Consider the following 19,026-nt stretch of genomic DNA (forward strand, 5'->3'; position numbering starts at 1 on the left):
ACACAAGTGACCCCCCCCCCCTTTTTCTGCCCACCAACAGAGATTTCTGTTGGTGGGCTCCGATCCCTGCCGACATGTTTATTTATTTATTTTTATTTGTGTTTTTTTTGTTTAGTTTTTGTTTAGTTTTATTTTATAAATTTGACTTTTTTTTTTTTAATTCCCGGCCCTCCCTCCCTCCCCCTGTCAGCCAATCACTGCGATTGGCTGTCATGACAGCCTATGACAGCCGATTGTTCTTGTTCCTCCCCGGCGGACAGCCGAGTGACATTGCTGTCCCCAGTACAGCGCTGCCTTAGATCACAGCGCTGTACATTGTAAATAGACAGCGGTTTCACCTCCTAACAGTCTCCTAGCAGCAGTCAATCAAGTAAAGATGCGTGCGCCTCGGCATCTGCAATCTTCTGCAATACCCCGCCCCAGGACTTCATGCCAATCGGCGTTGAGCGGTCCGGGGGCTGCTGCCGCGTTCACGCCAATCGGCGTGGAGCGGTCGGCAAGTAGTTAAAATCCAGATGTGAGTTTTAAAATCTTTCTCTACTATTATGTGCATGAAGCAGAGCCGCATCATCCATAAGGAAAACCCAGGCAGTTGCCTAGGGCCTGGAGAGAGTCTAGGAGCCTGGCGGATGCTAGCCCCCACCAAATCTTACTTAAAAAGCCAGGTGATCACCAGCAGCAGACAAAACTGCTATCTTGCCTAGGGTGCCAATTCATCTTAATCCATTTCTGGAATGAAGGGGTAGTGTCAGGGGCAAGGGGGGAGGGGGGGGGGGAGTAGTGTAAACTTTTAAACCCTAGAATTTCTCTTTTACTTCCTTTCTTTGTATATTCTCTGTAATTGCCACAATGTGAAGGATGCAGATTCACAGGTTGAGCTACTTCGCTCTAAGGAATAATTTAATGCTCATGTTTTCAAGTAGCCTAAACATCAAGTATTTGTATATATGGTAGTAGGCAGCTCACATACAGTAAAATAATGAGGGATTTGCTTAAAATAATCAGCGGGTAGTTCTCTTCCAAATGTGAGCTCAGTATTTTCTTCCAATTCTTATTCAGCGTGTGTATGAACACTTCTTTGCCTCTGGCTTACAGCCCTACTGAACATGTTGGTGCCTTTTCATAATTGATGCCATTAAGAAACCATCCTACCTGTTTTACAGTTAAATTGGCCCCTGTGCTATTCTGCAGGTTAATAAAGCAATGCAGCACTGCCACCTCTGTGTATTTATTTGGAGCTCACTAATACAACATATTGCTACATAAATAGCCCAATACCCTAGACGCTCACTTTAAGAGGGATGGAATTAATGAGGCTGATGCTGCTGATGGTGCTGCAGTTGTATGCAGAGCACGCTCTGCTCCTGGAATTCTTTGTCTGTAGACAGAGATCTCACTTTACAGAGTTGGCTGCCGCTCTGTCTCCAGGACTGATCCTTAGAGCAGATAATGAACATGAGTATCAGGGAAGGAGGGGTGCAGGGAGAATGGAAAAGGAGGGGGAATTAAGGCAAATGAGATGAACCAAGATGGAAAAAGACAAGCAAATTCAACTATGTGTACCAAAGGATGCAGAATACAAAAATCGCAACCAAAGAAAAGAAATAACGTAGCCTCAGCTAGGCTTTTTTTTTTCTAGAAGACGTTTTATTACTCTTACAGAGCAATTTGTTGAGTTCTAATTAAGGAGAATACTTATAAGTACAGGTAATCTACTTACTCCAGCTAACCGTCTGTATAATTGACACTCAGTATGCAGATGTTAGCTGTTTAAGTGCCTTGCTGAGGGTGTGTATGGACTTAAAAATAACTAGGTAAGCATGATTAACAGCATTGTATGCTGATGGTAACTGGTGTCAAATACCCCTTTTCTGTCAAGGGAACACGATCTTGTTTAGGTATAAAGATGACACATTTGTCAAAATCAAAGAATGTGAAGTACAACATTTTCACAAACACAATTTTTATCAGCTAAAATAAAAAAGGAAACAAAGTGGCTTTTTTTGAACTGTATCTACACGTTAAAAAGAGTTTTTATACTTAATGCGCTGGTAGGCACTAGTATGTGTTGCTATGCGTTGCATTTTAATGCTTTGTCTTTTTCTCCATAGCAGTGCATTGTGAAAAAGCTTCAGTTTTTCAGCATGTAGTGTGATAGAGGCCATAGGGAAACATGGACATTACCTTGTACATCAGTTGTCCTTTCAGTTACAACTGACAGCAACTGATATAGTGTTAAAGGGCCCTAAGGATACTTAAACTATACAAAGTAACCCTTCACAAAAAAGAAGAACCCACAACTGTCTGACAAAGCTAACTGACAAAAGTAAAAGGCTTCTTCATAGTTCGTTCTATATTAAACAAAAATCAGAGGTTGCTTTAGAATTTTAATTCAACAAAAATGGAATGAAAATTGAGAAAAATGAATGGGCCCCTAGTGTAATATTTTTGTACAGGCTTTAGAGATGTAAATGTAAACAAGGAATTCCTATAACTCTCAATTAGACTTCTGCATCTGGTAGTTTGACCTCCTGAATAAACTACTCCAACTGTGTCAGGTCTGAAGAGTACTTTCTCCATACTGTATTTTCAATTCATAGATGTTCAACTGGATTCTGACAGGACCAGTAAAGGACCACTTCAGAATAGCTTTGTTCTGCAGGTTCTGCAGGGCTTTAATGGTGTCCTTGGTTGGCTCATTATCATTTGCCAGCATCCAGGACCTGTGACAGAGCTTTCTAACACTGGCCAGTACATTTCACTCTATATTGTCTGAAGATGTCACTGTCCCCTGCACAGATTTATGGCTTCCTTTGACATTCATACCAAAGCAGCCTCAGAACATAACCAAGTCTTCTTCATGTTTCATGGTAGACATGAAGTCTTACATCATGAAGCTTTGTTTTTCGTCTGTGGACATAAAGTTGATGCGATTTCCCAATAAGCTCCAACTGTCACCGGTCTGTCCAAAGGATACTCTCCCAGATACATTGTGGATTGGATTGTCGGTATGTCATCTTCACAGATTCAAGCCTGGTTTTTATGTTTTCTTTTTCTTTTCAACAAAGGATTCCTCATGGTGGTCTTCTACTGAACCCTCAGTTACTCAAAACATGACAAATGCTGCAACCAGACACTGATGGACATTGATCTTGGAGTACAGTTTGCATCTTTTTGGAAGTTGTCCTTGGCTTTTTGTCTACTTATCTCCTTACCCTTCTGCCTACTTTTGATTAGATTTTCCTCTTGCAGCAACATCCAGGGAAGCTGGTTGCAGCACCTTGATATGTAAAATTCTTATTGTTTGTATTTGTTAATAAAGGAACATAATGTTACTTAGAGATGATCTTAAGCTAGGTACACATGCTAGATGACACTGTAGACCACTAAAAACCATCTTGGCCAATCATCTAAAGTGCGCACACAAGTACCCCAACATCAGCTAAAGATCCAGTATGCCCAGAATGACTGGCATCTGAGTACATTGTTCTCCTTCTCAACCCCGCCTGCCAAACGCTGCTCTGTTGTGTACAGCCTCCCCCCCATAGATATATCTCTACACCAATTGTCCGCAAACTGTTGGCCGAGAGATCGTGTCCGTATCCCTGCCGGTGAAAGTAATCGTGTTTGCCTATACTTTTCTTTTGACTCTTTTCACATAACTCTCTTCTTTGCTTTGTCTAGACTATGTTCATTGTGAGCCACATGTAGCCTGATTTACTAAGGTGTCACATAAGCACCTTCAGCATCTCCATGTATTTCCATTTGGGATGTTGCAAGTATCAGTTAACTTGGACTGTATTAAAATACAGAAATCTGTTGTAAGGTGGAAAAGAGATTGTAACTTTCACCTCTTTTATATTGAAACAGTTGAGATAGCTAAAAGTAAAACCATCCTGATTAAATTAAAAAAAAGAGAGAGCGAGACCCTTGTTGTGGATACTGCATGCAGCTACAGTCACATCACCACTAACTTATAAAGTCTGTGGCCCTTCAGCTTCTCCAGCCTTCCCTTCATCTTGCCACCAACTTTAATCCCCCCTTCTTTCCTTCTGTAAAGTGGGCGCATGGTCTGTCCACAAGTGTGAACTCTTAATGCTTGATTCCCCATGACTGTGCAAAGCACCCATGGAATATTCCAAATTGTACTCCAATTGTGGAGCGTTATTAGTTATGGGGATAAGAAACCAATGAGAAATTTGATGTATTTGGGAAACACTTTAGTATTTATGATTTGGAGGGACTGCTAGCCCACCTTGTTAGAGGGATTTTATAAAAGAGAGTGTTTAAACTTAGCACATGCTTTATTCCAAATTAAACTGAAAACAAATGATCTGAGTTAAGCAAAAGAAATAAAAACTATTAGGGATGTACAGTATATAGGGAAGTGGTAAATTACATAAAGGACTTTTGGGAGAAGAACCATTTTAATCAAGTGTATGCGTCCCAAAATGGACAGTGGAAGTTTGGTCCAGGTTACAAGTTTCTTTTTTTAGCAAAATCTAAAAGAGGGTATAGGCCTCTGAATATTCTGTAGGTTGTTTATAAATGTACATTCCTAGGTAATTAGAGTATTCTACATTGCTGACTGGACGTTGAAGGAGTTGGGTTGAATTTATGGGGGAGTCCAGACATGCCATGGTTGATTTGGACCTATTGATAACTAGGCCTGAACAGTATCCAGCAGGCACGTGCACAGGGGGGTGCTCTGGGTGCCCAGGCACCCCCCTTTTTAAAATCTTCAAAAAAGGCCCCCCCCCCCGCGCACAAAATAAGCTCCGCCCCCAGCCGTGATAAGCCCCGCCCACCCGCGGGGAGCTCCGCCCCCGCCTGGGACACTTTCAAGTGAAGAGGCCCAGACAGGAATTCTAGTGTGGCATACTGACCTCTCCCTCCACCTAGGACCCATACTGACCTCTACCTCCCCCAGCACCCATAGTGACCTCTCCCTCCACCTAGTACCCAGTGACCACTCCCTCCCCTAGCACTCACAGTTACCTCTCCCTCCACCTAGGACCCATACTGACCTCTCCCTACCCAGTACCCACAGTGACCTCTCCTTTCACCTAGCACCCACAGTGACCTCTCCCTCCACCTAGCACCCACAGTGATCTCTCTCTTACCCAGCACCCACAGTGACCTCTCCCTCCCCCAGCACCCACAGTGACCTCTCCCTCCACCTAGCACCCACAGTGATCTCTCTCTTACCCAGCACCCACAGTGACCTCTCTCTCCACCTAGCACCCACAGTGACCTCTCCCTCCACCTGGGACCCATAGTGACCTCTCCCTCCCCAGCCGCCACAGTGACCTCTCCCTCCACCTAGCACCCACAGTGACCTCTCCCTCCACCTAGCACCCACAGTGACCTCTCCCTCCACCTAGCACCCACAGTGACCTCTCCCTAAACCTAGCACCCACAGTGACCTCTCCCTCCATCAAGCACCCACAGTGACCTCTCCCTCCACCTAGCACCCACAGTGACCTCTTCCTCCACCTGGGACCCATAGTGACCTCTCCTTCCCCAGCACCCACAGTGACCTCTCCCTTCTCCAGCACCCACAGTGACCTCTCCCTCCCCCACCACCCACAGTGACCTCTCCCTCCACATAGCACCCACAGTGATCTCTCCCTCCACCTAGGACCCATAGTGACCTCTCCCTCCATCAGCACCCACAATGACCTCTCCCTCCACCTAGCACCCACAGTGACCTCTCCCTCCCCAGCTCTAGCAGTGATCCTGCCTACCCCAGCACCCACACTGACCTATCCCTCCCCCAGCACCCACAGTGATTTTTCCCTCCCCCAGTGGCTACCCTCCTGTCCCCTGCAGCACCCACAGGGATCTCTCATCCCAAAAGCAGCACCTACAGTGACCTCTCCCATTGCCAGGGCACACAGTGGCTTCTCCCAACACCCAGCATCCACTCCCTCCTCCAGTAACCACACAGACTTCTCCCAGCACCCACAGTGGCCTACCCTTTCCCCAGCGCCATCACTGACCTCTACCTCCCTTAGCAGCAACTATTTCATTCATAGCAGCACCCATAGTGACCTCCCACCCCCTGCACCCACAATGACCTCTACCTCCCGAGACCCACAGTGATCTCCCCTAAAGGACCCACAGTGACCTCCCTTTCCTCCAGCACCCATACTGACCTCTACTTTCCACAGCACCCACAGTTACTTCTCCCCCAGCACCCACAGTGACCTACCCTTCCCCCATCAACCACACTGACCTCGACCTTCCCTAGCAGCAACTATGCCATTCATAGCAGTACCCACAGTGGCCTCCTACCCCCTGCACCCACAGCAATCCCACCAATATTCAGCACACTCAACCAGTAACCCCAACTATAGCAAGCACCCAGTACTTGTACCAAGCACCCTGCACCTAATACTTACATCCGGCCTCAATATGGCACTTAGTACTTGCATCAAACAGCCACATGACACCCAATACCTGCACCCCTTTACCCTATAGCTGGCACCCAGTACTCACACCCACATGGCACAGTACTTGCACCCAGCTCTGACATGTCACTCACTACTCACACCTGCACACAGCCTCTACATGGCACCCACTCACATAACCAGTACTAGCACCCAAAGCACCTGCACTCAGAACCCACGTGACACACAACACCAACCCAGAGCTAGCACCCAGTGCAGGCATGGCACCAAGTATTTGCACCTATGTGATACCCAGTGCCTGCACCTAACACCCACATGTTTCATCTGCAGTAGTTCCAATTGCACTAAGCCTCCACTTGATGCCCAGCACCCACACCAAGCACTCACATATGACATCCAGTACATGCACCCATAACTCACAAGGGACTGAGTACCTGCAATCAACACCTACATGATGGTTGATACACACCCATACTGCCAGAATCCGCATGACACCCTGTGCCAGCACCCAGAACCCACATGGCTCCCATCATCTGCATTCAGCAGCATGACAATCAATACCCCCCTAGCCAGAAACGAGGAAGGGGGGGCATGCGGGGGAAGGCATTGCCCCTTTTTTAAATTTGAGCACCCCCCACTTAAGGACCCTCTGCACAGCCCTGGTATCCAGTTTCTTCAATCAGGGAAAAGACAGCCTAAAGTGAGTTGTGACAATCGGCCAGGTATATGATGGTGTCCTCAGCTTACATGATGATTTTTTCCACCAAGTTATGAATTTTAAGTCCTTTGACATCCATCGAGGAGCAGATGCTATTAGCCAGTGGTTATGCTGCTAGAGTGTACATCAATGGGGAGAGTGGGCAACCTTGTCTAGTCTCTCTTTGTATGATAAAGGGGTCTGAGATCCATGATTTGGTGCAGATGCAAGCTGAAGGGTCCGTGTATAGTATATTACCCCATTTGATAAGAATTTTGCCAAAGTGGTTGACAATCTCTTTCAAATAGGGCCACATTGCATACACTAAAAAAGGGAGATGGGATGGTAAGAGTCACATTGAGAGGGGTCCTTACTGGGCTTTAAGAGAAGGATTATCGATACTTGTCTCATTGATAGCTGCAATAGGCTATTTTCAAAGGCATACAAAGGCATTTTCAAAGGGTCTGCAGCATAAGGGGAGATAGCAAGTCTGAGAATTTATAAATAGTTTTATGGGAAGGCTGTCTAAACCAGGATATTTTTTGGGGGGGAAACTTTAATAGCTACATTAATTTTGTCTATTGTGATGGGTGCATCGAGAAGAGTCCTCAACTCATGTAGAAGTAGGGAGCGTGACTTCAGAGAGCTAGCTATCACAGTCTGTATATGATGCGGGGTTGGCTAAGAAGATACCAGTTTTCTTGCCCTGCTCATAATAAAGTTGTTAGGCAAAGAAGATTTTGGCTTTGACTTCTCCTTAAAGGGTACCAGAGAGGAATGCATTTTTAAAATAGAAAAAGATTTTATACATACCTGGGGCTTCTTCCAGCCCCATAAGCCTGGATCGCTCCCACGCCGCCATCCTCCGCTTCCTGGATCCGCCGATCCCGGGCCCGTCACTTCCGGCGGACGCGGCCAATTGTCCGCATCACAGGGGCTTCCTCCATACCCGTACGCATGTGGCTGCGCAGTAGGCAGCCACACACGTAACTGTATGGAGGGAGCCCCCTGTGATGCGGAGAATTGGCCGAGTCTGCCGGCCGACTGGCGGTAATGACGGGACCCGGTATCAGCGGATCCAGGCAGCGGAGGATGGCGGCGTGGGAGCGATCTGTGCGTATGGGGCTGGAGGAAGCCCCAGGTATGTATAAAAGCTTTTCTTGATCCTCTCTGGTTCCCTTTAAGCCTCAAGGAGAGTAGCTATTTTAATTTGGGCAGGACACCAGTTTCTTTGAGAGCTGTCATCTCGGTTTGTGAAATAGAGAGTAGGGGGATCTGCTGTTCCAGCGACTACATTTGAACTTTCTTTTCCCATTTGTAGCAGTTATTATTTTTATGCAAGAACCCCTAAAATACACATTCAGGCTATTCCAAACAAGAGCTCTGTCATCAAAGTTCCTTATGGAGGTGAATGAACGCTTGATCCTCATGCTCTAGCTGGTCATATGACCACAAACAGAATGGATTTAGTTTCCAGGCAATAAATGTAAGGGGCTCTCCCTCCTTGAATTTAAGAGACCATGTTCACCAACCTGGGAAATACATCTATTGAAGTTACCTGAGGTAGGCATATTGGCTATTTAATTATGATATCCAGGAGCACAGAATTTCTTAATTTTTATATCTGGGACCACAGATGAATGTCTGTTAAACAAGGTGTGTATGATGATCTGCAGATCTCAGACTATGAATGCATTTTGCAGGAACGGATCTTTTGCAGGAACTGATCTTTTGCAGTTACTGATCTGTTGAATGTGTACAGCATCCTTGTTCTCAGTATCTTGCAAAGATTTCTGTCTGATGGGGAGTTCAGCTCAATAGAATAGACTGTGTAGAATATGCTCTCATACTACATGAAAGGGGGTAAAATTGGTCTGTGATCTTTCATTTTCCAAAGACTTTTATCTGATGTGTGTACCCACCCTAACACCAGCCTCATCTCCAGTATAAAATTGAACATGGTAGAGTGAATATACCGAAATGATGTTATGCTTGCTATCACTACTGACTCTTCCACTAATATGATGGACTTTGCAGGTCACAACTGGGATAGCTTCAGATAGTGACCAAGAGAACAAAGACACCTTTATCTGGAGACTCCAAGCAGGAGAAAGGTCAAAGACAAACAAGATACAAAGACCCAAGGGCAGACAGCTGGGTTTATAGTCAAAAACAGGCCAGAGTGGGGGCAGGCAGCTAACAGCCAGAATCCAGTAACAAGCCAATGTCAGGGTATGTAGTAGAAAGTTAATCGTAGTTGAGTTCACAGGCAGAGGCCAACAGAGGGGATCAGACCCAGAGTAGTCAGCTGAGCAGGGTCAGATCAGAGGTAAGGCTGTCCAGAAGCGGAAGACAACAATAGCTGTCAGTAGGAGCAGTGCTGGCTGCTGGGGAGGGTTGAACTTTGTCATGAAACTACATGCAGAAGCATGTGCCACACCTTGCACAATGCTCGGTCACAAAGTGCAAACTTGAGCACACACCTGACCACAGTCTGCAGTCAGTGTCATGTGCACACACAAGCAGATGTGGGCTCAAGTGCAGAAGCCAGGCCACATGAGTATGACAGGTGTTTGGCTGCTGTGCTGCATCTGTGCTTGAAAAGCTTTTACTTATTGGGGGAACCAATGAAAGAAAGTGAGCTGCTTTAAAAATATAACTCAGAAGCAACAAGATATACAGTATGTCTGTGATATAAAATTGTGATACAAAAGAAGATAAAAACATGACAAAATGTCAAAATACAGGAGTAATTTAAAAGACTATCTTAAATGGAAATACATTTCTATTCTAAAATAATCCTGATTAGTGCTGCTGTTCAGACTCCGGTTTGGCAGTATTTGAACCCAAAATCAATTTGTTCTGGCACTGAACATAGCTATTTCAAAATCTGGTTGCAGGAGTGTAACTAGAAATCACTGGGGCCCCCCTGCGAGACTTGGGATGGGGCCCCCTCCTGCCAAACTTTCTGCACAGATAAACTGAGATCCAATGTTATTCAATAGGCTAGTGCACACATAAATGTGTTTTTCCCATGCAGAAAAAAAATAGACATCAGTGAAGCACTGCATGCATTTTCTCTATCAATTACATTAGCTTCTGTGATAAAATGTGCATGTTTTCACTCATACAAACACACATGGGGCTTGATTCACTAAACCGTGATAACTCAAATATCACACCTTATCATAGATATCAAACCTTATCAAATATATCACACCTTATCAAAGTTAACATGGCTTATCAGACTAGCATAACGAGCAGGGACTCAGGGCAGGACGAGTGCCATTGCCAATTAGCAGGCATACGTTCGTAGCGCTTGCTATGCTACTCTGATAAGGCACGTTAACTTTTATAAGGTGTGAGATCTTTGATAGGTTGTGATATTTGAGTTATCACAGTTTAGTGAATCAAGCCCTTGGTGTGCAGAAAATGCATACAGAAAACCAACGAACGAGTGTGCTCCCAGCCTCCACTTATTATCTTCACTCTGTTCATCTCTGATGAAGCAGAGCTGGCTCTGCAGACTTCTCCAGCATCACTAAGATACATAGCACTTGGGGAGGGGTAGAGAGGTTGGGTGCTAGGCATTGTACAGAAGAGACTGCTGCACACTGAATAGGGGCTGTCTACAAATCTTTGTATGATTCGTTATCAGTGGCGAGCAGATGCAGTCATTAGAACAAATGTGCAGAGGATAAAAAGCTTTTTCTCTCTGTGCCCAGACTCCTCAAGCATCACTATAGGACACAGCACTTGGGGAGGGGTAGAAAGGCTACAAATCTTTGTCTACAAAACTTTGTATGGTTCCTTATAAGTGGCTGAGCATATGCAGTCATTAGAATAATTGTGTAGAGAGCAGAAAGTTTCTTTTCTCTCCTTGCCCTTAGTTGTCAGTTTCTCAGAATGTGGCCTCCTGTGGCTTCTGGGCCCCCCTGCGGCTGCATCCATTGCAGGGTCTATTATTACGCCCCTGACTAGTTGGATTTGAACTTTTAACTCATGGTTTGTTTGTTTTTCAAAAACAATGTACTGTAGTTAGTAAAAATGCAGTGAAATGAGCAATGAATCAGAATGCACCCACTTAAAACCAAACAAAACAAAAAAACAGTGTAACGTGGCTTATGCTTTGTTCCCCTGAGAAACTGTACGTAGCACTTTCCTTTATGCTTTTCACGCATACATTTTGTTTTTTGTTTTTTGCTCAGCAAGATTATAGAATCACTGTACAATTGGATTTGGGGATTTTAGTAATAAAAAAAACAACAAGCCTTCTGCTTAACTGTGTAATCAAATGACATTCCTTCCAATAAAATATCGAAATTAGAAAATGTCTGTGAGTGGATAGATACCGTCACTGTGGAAGTGGTGTCCACACATTTTTGTAAGCTGTGTACATTAGAAATAAATGAGCAGATTGTGCTCTTTTTCGTTGGAGAAGACACAGCCCAAGGTGCAGCCTCAGGCACATTGTGCTAGCAGCACTAATTGGACTAGGAGGACCTATGACGGTACTTTGCCTGTGGCTCTCAGTCCAAGCAAAGGGGTCAAATGGAACATAAGAATGAGTGGAGCTGTATGGAATAAAAATACCAATAAAAGGAACTGGACAGACATACCAAATAGCTATCACTGTCAGTATCTACGCAAATGAAAACCTTAGTGGTCTTTACTAACACAAATTACTTCACACTGCAGGTAAAAGTGTGTTTACCAGCTCACCTGCTCACTAGTACATATTTTATGAACAGCTGAGCAGACAATCTATAACTAAACATATGCTATATAAACAGAGTTACAAATTCATGACTGTTTTCTATTGTCTGGGCAGAAGAGGATTTATCAACTAGTTGCGATCAGGAGCATAATTGCCATGTAATTTAAATGCACAGGTGACATCATTACCCTGTTAGGTTTTTCATTGGCCCAGAAGGAAGTCATATCATGTACTCTATTTCTTCCGGACCAGAACAGGTTTAGCATTTTCGCACTGCTTTAGTTTAATTATCAACTGCCATTTTATTATTTACAATATCCATCAAAACTTGAGAAATGAACTATATGAATATTCGGGGGAACGATGAGCAAAAAAATGATAAAATGCAATATTTTGACATTTCTTTCCCATTTTTTTTCCTTCTTAATAAAACAAACGAACCCAAAATAAATTGTCGCTGTTCAAAAATGTCTGCTCCTTTCAATAACATGTGCTAATCAGCTAAAACATTAAAACCTTCTAATACTGGTAGGCTCCCCTTGGAATGAAACTAAAGTGAAAACCTTCCCACTGTGCCAATACATTAGCTACACTATTACAAATTATAATCACAAACTTTTTTAAGGTGGCCATACACAGGACTTCTTTTTTAATTGTTATCCAACCGATCAATGCTGCAAAAAATGATTCCCAGTGGATTTTTGATGGATATATTTTTGACTAGATTCGGATAGTTGCATCAGATGTAACATTTCACTAGTTCGCCCGTGGGTCAGGAGCGCACGCACAATGAGTGATTTACACAAGGAAGCTTACTCTCACCTGTCCACCAGTGCTTCCTCCAGTGTCTTCTCTCTGGCTCACCTGTGTCACATGACAAATGCTAGAGGTTAAACTGTAGAGGCCTCTAGTGGTCACATACAGTAAGGTAAAACAGAAGAGAGGAGGAGAGCTCCGTCGTGTGACAACGTTTTACTAAGAAATAATGCGCAATAAAATACACTCACTGTGTAGAAGTAAAAACAAGCATGTCGGTGGGCACAGAGCCCTTCGGTAAGTCCTGGGTGCAGCCTCAAACCTTAGTGGCCAACTGCAGGGTCACCCGATGAAGACGTGGAACACCGAAATGCATTGTGATGCTACCAGCCCACTAAAGTCCAGCAGTGGGACCCATGACCCCATCCCATCTGGTCCACGAATGGCTGTTGGCTGTACCCAGAACATAGTCAAGGGCTCTATGCCCTGGGGACCCAGAAGGCATGCTAAAATACATTGAAAATCTGTGTACAGTGAGTGGAGGGATTCTTCTCTAATCAATGGTCTCAGAAGGCTCTATCTGTCATATCGACCTGTGTATATTCAGCTTTAGAGTGCCTGGCAGGGTTAATATATTTAGTTTAAGTACTTATCACTGTTTTGCACTGAGCTTCATTGAGGTCTCCAGACGCGTACATATTGTAATGTCACTGGTGAGATGGGCGTAGACCTTGCTGCTGCTCTGATTCCCGGCAGTGTTAAATACTATTCCCCCTAGGAGTTGTAGCAACTCGCAAGGAGATGTAATTTGGGGTTTGGCGATCGCTGGAACCCCGAATTACCATTGCCTGGGGCGCGCACTGTAGCATTAATGCTATAGTGGTGTCCAGATTCAGTGCTGAGTACCAACCGCTGAAATGACCTGCTTTTCTCCAGACTGCCTGAAGATTGTTATTTATCTTTACCGTCAGATTGATGGGTGGATTTGATAGTTTCCAACCGATCAATAACATGATCAATTGTCCATTAACTACTGCGGATATTCAATCATATTATTGATTGGGAGTTGATCCGACCAGTTGGAAATTATCGAATCGCCCCGTCGATCTGATGGGAAATTGCAAGGTGTGTACCGGGCTTAACGATAGAAGATAAGATGCTAATTTTATAGCAAAGGGCCTCTCTGTTCACATTACAATGTCTTTGTGCAACATACACTGATAGATTTGCAGCAGATTCGACCATCAGATAGATTTCTGTCAGATGCATGTCAATTCGAATCTGACAGGAATCTATCTGGTGTGTGCCACACACTAGGAACAGATTTCCAATAGATTTCAGAATGAAATCTATTGGAAATCTATCTAAATGCGTTATCGGACCATTAGATGCAACTTTATGGGCCATCAATCTGCTGCCAGCAGCAGATTGACCTAGATCCTGTCAGATAGATCAAATCTATCAAAATTGGCTACTTTCTATTTCTGATCGATTGATCGATTCTATAGAATGAACCAATCGGTTGATGGCTGAAATCGACCAGTGTATGGGCCCCTTTACAGTGATTAGAACTGCAAAGTTTCCTGAGTGAAATAGATATTAGATTGTTATGCAAAGTGGCTGCGTCATGCTAGCTGCTGTAACCAAGAGGGTACTGTGGTTTCCATAAAAATGATATTACTTTTAAGTCAAATATGGGTAGGATAATGTTATGGGCAATGAAGAGTTGGCAGGTAGATTTCTAATTGTATGCTTATGCCAGACTCGCTAGATAATACCCACTTGGGGCAAATGACAAAAACCACCTCGGACGAGAATGTAGCATGTATACACAAGCCCATCAATATCCCCTGAAGGTCCGGTATGCCAGATCTTAGTGAAATCTGTTGTCCAAGTGACCTCTTGAGTGCATTGTTCTCCCACTAATCCCGTATGCCCTCTGCTGCGCTGTCGTGCTCCACTCGTTATCCTTCCACCTTCCCAATTCTAGCATGCAGGCTACCTATACACCAGTACACACTCAGCCCCTAACTGCAGCCTGGAGGATTAAGTCCTGATACCTGCTGGGAAACAGTTATTTTATATTTGTATGAGGCTTAAGTTGTGAGGTGGGACTCTAATGAAGATCTGAGGATTCATCATCAGAGCAGTTCACCATCTTATGTTGCTGTGTGGCCCAGTTTTGGTTGCTAACATGGCCATTGAAGGTGCTTTTGGCAGTGGACAGGGGTCAGCTTGGGTACTCTGGCTCATATACAGCAAACTGTGATGTGCTGAAAGTTCTGACTCCTTTCTTTCATAGTTACCATTAAGCAATTTGTGTTAGAGTATCTCCAGAGCCGTAACTAGAGGGCAGCAGCCCCTGGGAATGCAGGGCGGCTAGAGCTGTGGGGGGACCCAACTACTAACTTTCCCTTCCTCTGATACTGGGGACTATACTTCAAATCAGGTGTTTTGTGGCTGCTCTTGTTATGGGTGTGAAGAAGATCATGATGGCCACACTTGTTTTATAAACCCTTGTGACATGGACCCCAAGCCATGAAGGGCATCAAGGGGAGGCAAGGGAAGGGGTGTGAACGTGACGGGACTTTATCAAAGTTTTGCTGGAGGGCCCCAAGAATTGTAGTTATGCCACTAAGTACCTCTTCTGTAAGATTGGATCAGATGGGCTAGCCTTCACACCCTCTATGTGTATCTATGAGCTTAAGCACTTCCTTCTTTGGATAACTTTTGGGGTATGTACTGACTAATTCATATTCACATGGTCAAGAGTTGCTCAGATCCTTATGCTTGACCATTTTACTTGCTTCCAAAATATTACGTTTAAAGTGGATCTGAGATAAACTTTTACTCATTGCATAATTGTGTTCCTTTCATATAGTTTATAGGGCATTCCATTTTTGCTTTGTTTTAATACTCTAATTCCCTATAAACTAAACAAGCCTCGCCCACAGCTCCTTTTGTGCCTTGGCACTGTAGCAAGGGCTTATGGGAGCTCAGTCTGGGCAGGAGGAGAAGGAGGTTACTAGCCATTGATTTCAGAGGCAGAGGGGAGGAGGGAGGAGGAGAGGGGACTGAATTTACACACAGGCAAGCTGATAGCATCTCCAGCCCTCAGCCTGTGACAATGTGACAAACAGAACATGGCTGCCCTCATTGTATCACATAAATAAATAATCATAAACTTTTAAAGCTGTTTGCAGCTAGATTTGATGTGTAAACTATACAAACTTAAGATAAGATATATAGACAAGTTACTTCTTATAGTTAGTTTTTCATCTTGGAACCGCTTTAAGAACGGACTGGTCACTTGTGGCTTAATATACCTCCTTGACATATTCTATTGCAAAAAATAATGTAACTCACATTCATTGTCAATGGACATAAATAATCACAGAAATACAGTAGCAAGAAAAAGTATGTGAACCCTTGTATGGATTTCTGCACAAATTGGATATAAAATGTGATCTGATCTTCATTTAAAGGATACCCGAAGTGGCATGTGACATGATGAGATAGACATGTGTATGTACAGTGCCTAGCACACAAATAACTATGCTGTGTTCCTTTTTTTCTTTCTCTGCCTGAAAGAGTTAAATATCAGGTATGTAAGTGGCTGACTCAGTCCTGACTCAGACAGGAAGTGACTACAGTTTGACCCTCACTGATAAGAAATTCAATTTTTTTTCATCTTTCTTGCTCTCAGAAGCCATTTTCTGCTAGGAAAGTGTTTTATAGGCCCAGTGCACACCAAAAACCTCTAGCAGATCTTCAAAACGATAGAGGTTTTTACAGCAGATTTTCAGAGTGATTCTAAGCCTGAAAGAGTTAAATATCAGGTATGTAAGTGGCTGACTCAGTCCTGACTCAGACAGGAAGTGACTACAGTTTGACCCTCACTGATAAGAAATTCATTTTTTTTCCTCTTTCTTGCTCTCAGAAGCCATTTTCTGCTAGGAAAGTGTTTTATAGGCCCAGTGCACACCAAAAACCTCTAGCAGATCTTCAAAACTATAGAGGTTTTTACAGCAGATTTTCAGAGTGATTATAAGCATGTTTAGAGAGGCTTTCTAAACACACCTAGCATTTTTGGGAGCATTTTTGTGTAGCAGATTTCACCTATTGTTACAGTAAAGCTGCTACTGAACAGCTACTGTAACAAAAACGCCTGGAAAACAGCTCTGATCTAGCGTTTTTCAGAGTGGTTTGAGCTTTTCCTATACTTTACATTGAGGCAGAAACGCATCTGCAAACCACAAAAATGCTGCAGGACCCACGTTTGCGGTTTGCTAAAAAACCTCAAACCGCTGATGTGCACCATCCCATTGAGATACATTAGCCAAGCATTTTCTGAAGGTGGCAGCGTTTTTGAAAATGCTACCAAAACAGCTCGGTGTGCACTAGGCCTTAGTTGGAATTTCTTATCAGTGAGGGTCACACTGTAGTCACTTCCTGTCTGAGTCTGGACTTAGTCAGCCACTTACATACCTGATATTTAACTCTTTCAGGCAGAGAAAGAAAAAAAAGGAACACAGCATAGTTATTTGTGTGCTAGGCACTGTACATACCCATGTCTATCTCACCATGTCACATGTCGCTTCGGGTATCCTTTAAGTCACAACAATAAAAAATCACAGTCTGCTTAAACTAATAGCACACAAATAATTAAATGTTTCCATGTTTTTATTGAACACACCATGTAAACATTCACAGTACAGGTGGCCAATATGACCAATTTGTGTAGAAATCCATATAATTCCAAAGGGTTCACATACTTTTTTCTTGCTATTGTAGATCAGCATTGCTCTCTAGTCTAGGGAACCTACAGATCAGCTGATTTTTCAAAACTGGGCACCCCATAGCAATCACATTTATTATATAGTACCCCAAATGTGCAACGCGTTTCGCAGGCCGAGCCCGCTTCATCAGGCAATAAACGTGGGGACAAAACAGAATTCCAGCAGTAGCAGGTGTAGCACCTCAGTATACGGGAGGTAAGTGTGACTTGTGTATGTTTATTTTGACTTTTAATTTTCAGTTCAGGTTTTCTTTAAACACAGATTGCATCCTTATGACCACCTGCTTGAGAGTGCAAGCCCCACGATAAAATACACACCCAGCATTCAAATAAAATGCACCTGTCTACTATTGGAGGATGTTGGTTTGCGTAATAGCTTGCATGCAACTTATTAAGTAATCGTCCCTCCCACTGCGAAGAAGTCATCCCCCATGGGATGACTAACACTAACTAATCCTAAATTATGCATATGCATAGCCTGGGTGTGCTACCAAGTAAAAATTCAAAATTGCACAAAGGAGGATCAGTTCATCACCAGGCCGCCTCCGAATGGCCACCAATCAGAGGTGCGCTGAGCCCCCCCCAGAAACTACAAACGCACCTTGAAACCAAACAGAAACTCTGCATAAACATCAATAAGCAATGCTATTAAATGGGAGCAGATGACCAAAGTTATTATTATTATTATTATTATTTAGTATTTATATAGTGCCGACATATAAAGCAGCGCTGCACAGTGTATATATATATTGTCTTGTCACTAACTGTCCCTCAAAGGAGCTCACAATCTAATCCCTACCAATGCCATATGTCTATATTATGTAGTGTAAGTACTGTAGTCTAGGGCCAATTTTTAGGGGTAGCCAATTAACTTATCCATATGTTTTTGAAATGTGGGAGGAAACCAGAGTGCCCGGAGTAAACCCACGAAGACACGGAGAGAACATACAAACTCTTTGCAGATAGTGCCCTGGCTGGGATTCGAACCAGGGACCCAGCACTGCAAGGTGAGAGAGCTAACCACTACGCCACCGTGCTGCCCAAGTTACTTACATTTGTACATGGCGAGGAAAGGAACAGCGCTACTAAAAACAGATTGCATCCTTATGCATCCACGGCATAACAAGGGGTCTTTACCCCCCAAATCCCCCCTGCAAAATCCACAACTTTCTTGGTTGTGGATTTTGCTGCCCCTGTGCGCTTCCGTGTGAGGCAGGGCTATGAGCTGCAGCTGTAGGTAGTCATAAGGATGCAATCTGTTTTAAGTAGCGCTGTTCCTTTCCTTGCCATGTACAAATGTAAGTAACTTTGGTCAGCTGCTCCCATTTAATAGCATTGCTTATTGATGTTTATGCAGAGCTTCTGTTTGGTTTCAAGGTGCGTTTGTAGTTTCTTGGGGGGGCTGAGCGCACCTCTGATTGGTGGCCATTCGAAGGCGGCCTGGTGAAGTGCTGATCCACCTTTGCGCAAAGGATCATATGTTATTAATGTTTTCTCCTAGGAGAACACTTTTCATCTTCTCTTTAAAGCCTCTTTCATAGTGGGACATTGCGTTTCATGCGACATTAAAGTTGCACAACGTGCCCCTAACGCAGCGCATGTAGGTTATGAAATTGGACGTTATTTTACACTGCGTTATGGGTCT

The 19,026-nt window shown here is 43.8% G+C and overlaps 1 long non-coding RNA gene across 2 annotated transcripts in view; it reads left to right on the forward strand.

Moving 5' to 3' along the window:
• The window catches only part of LOC137534088 (uncharacterized), a 202,793-nt gene that overhangs the window by 138,818 nt on the left and 44,949 nt on the right, over positions 1-19,026 (forward strand). The window lies entirely within an intron of this gene.

The sequence above is a fragment of the Hyperolius riggenbachi genome, chromosome 10, assembly GCF_040937935.1.
Source record: "Hyperolius riggenbachi isolate aHypRig1 chromosome 10, aHypRig1.pri, whole genome shotgun sequence".
NCBI lineage: Eukaryota > Metazoa > Chordata > Amphibia > Anura > Hyperoliidae > Hyperolius > Hyperolius riggenbachi.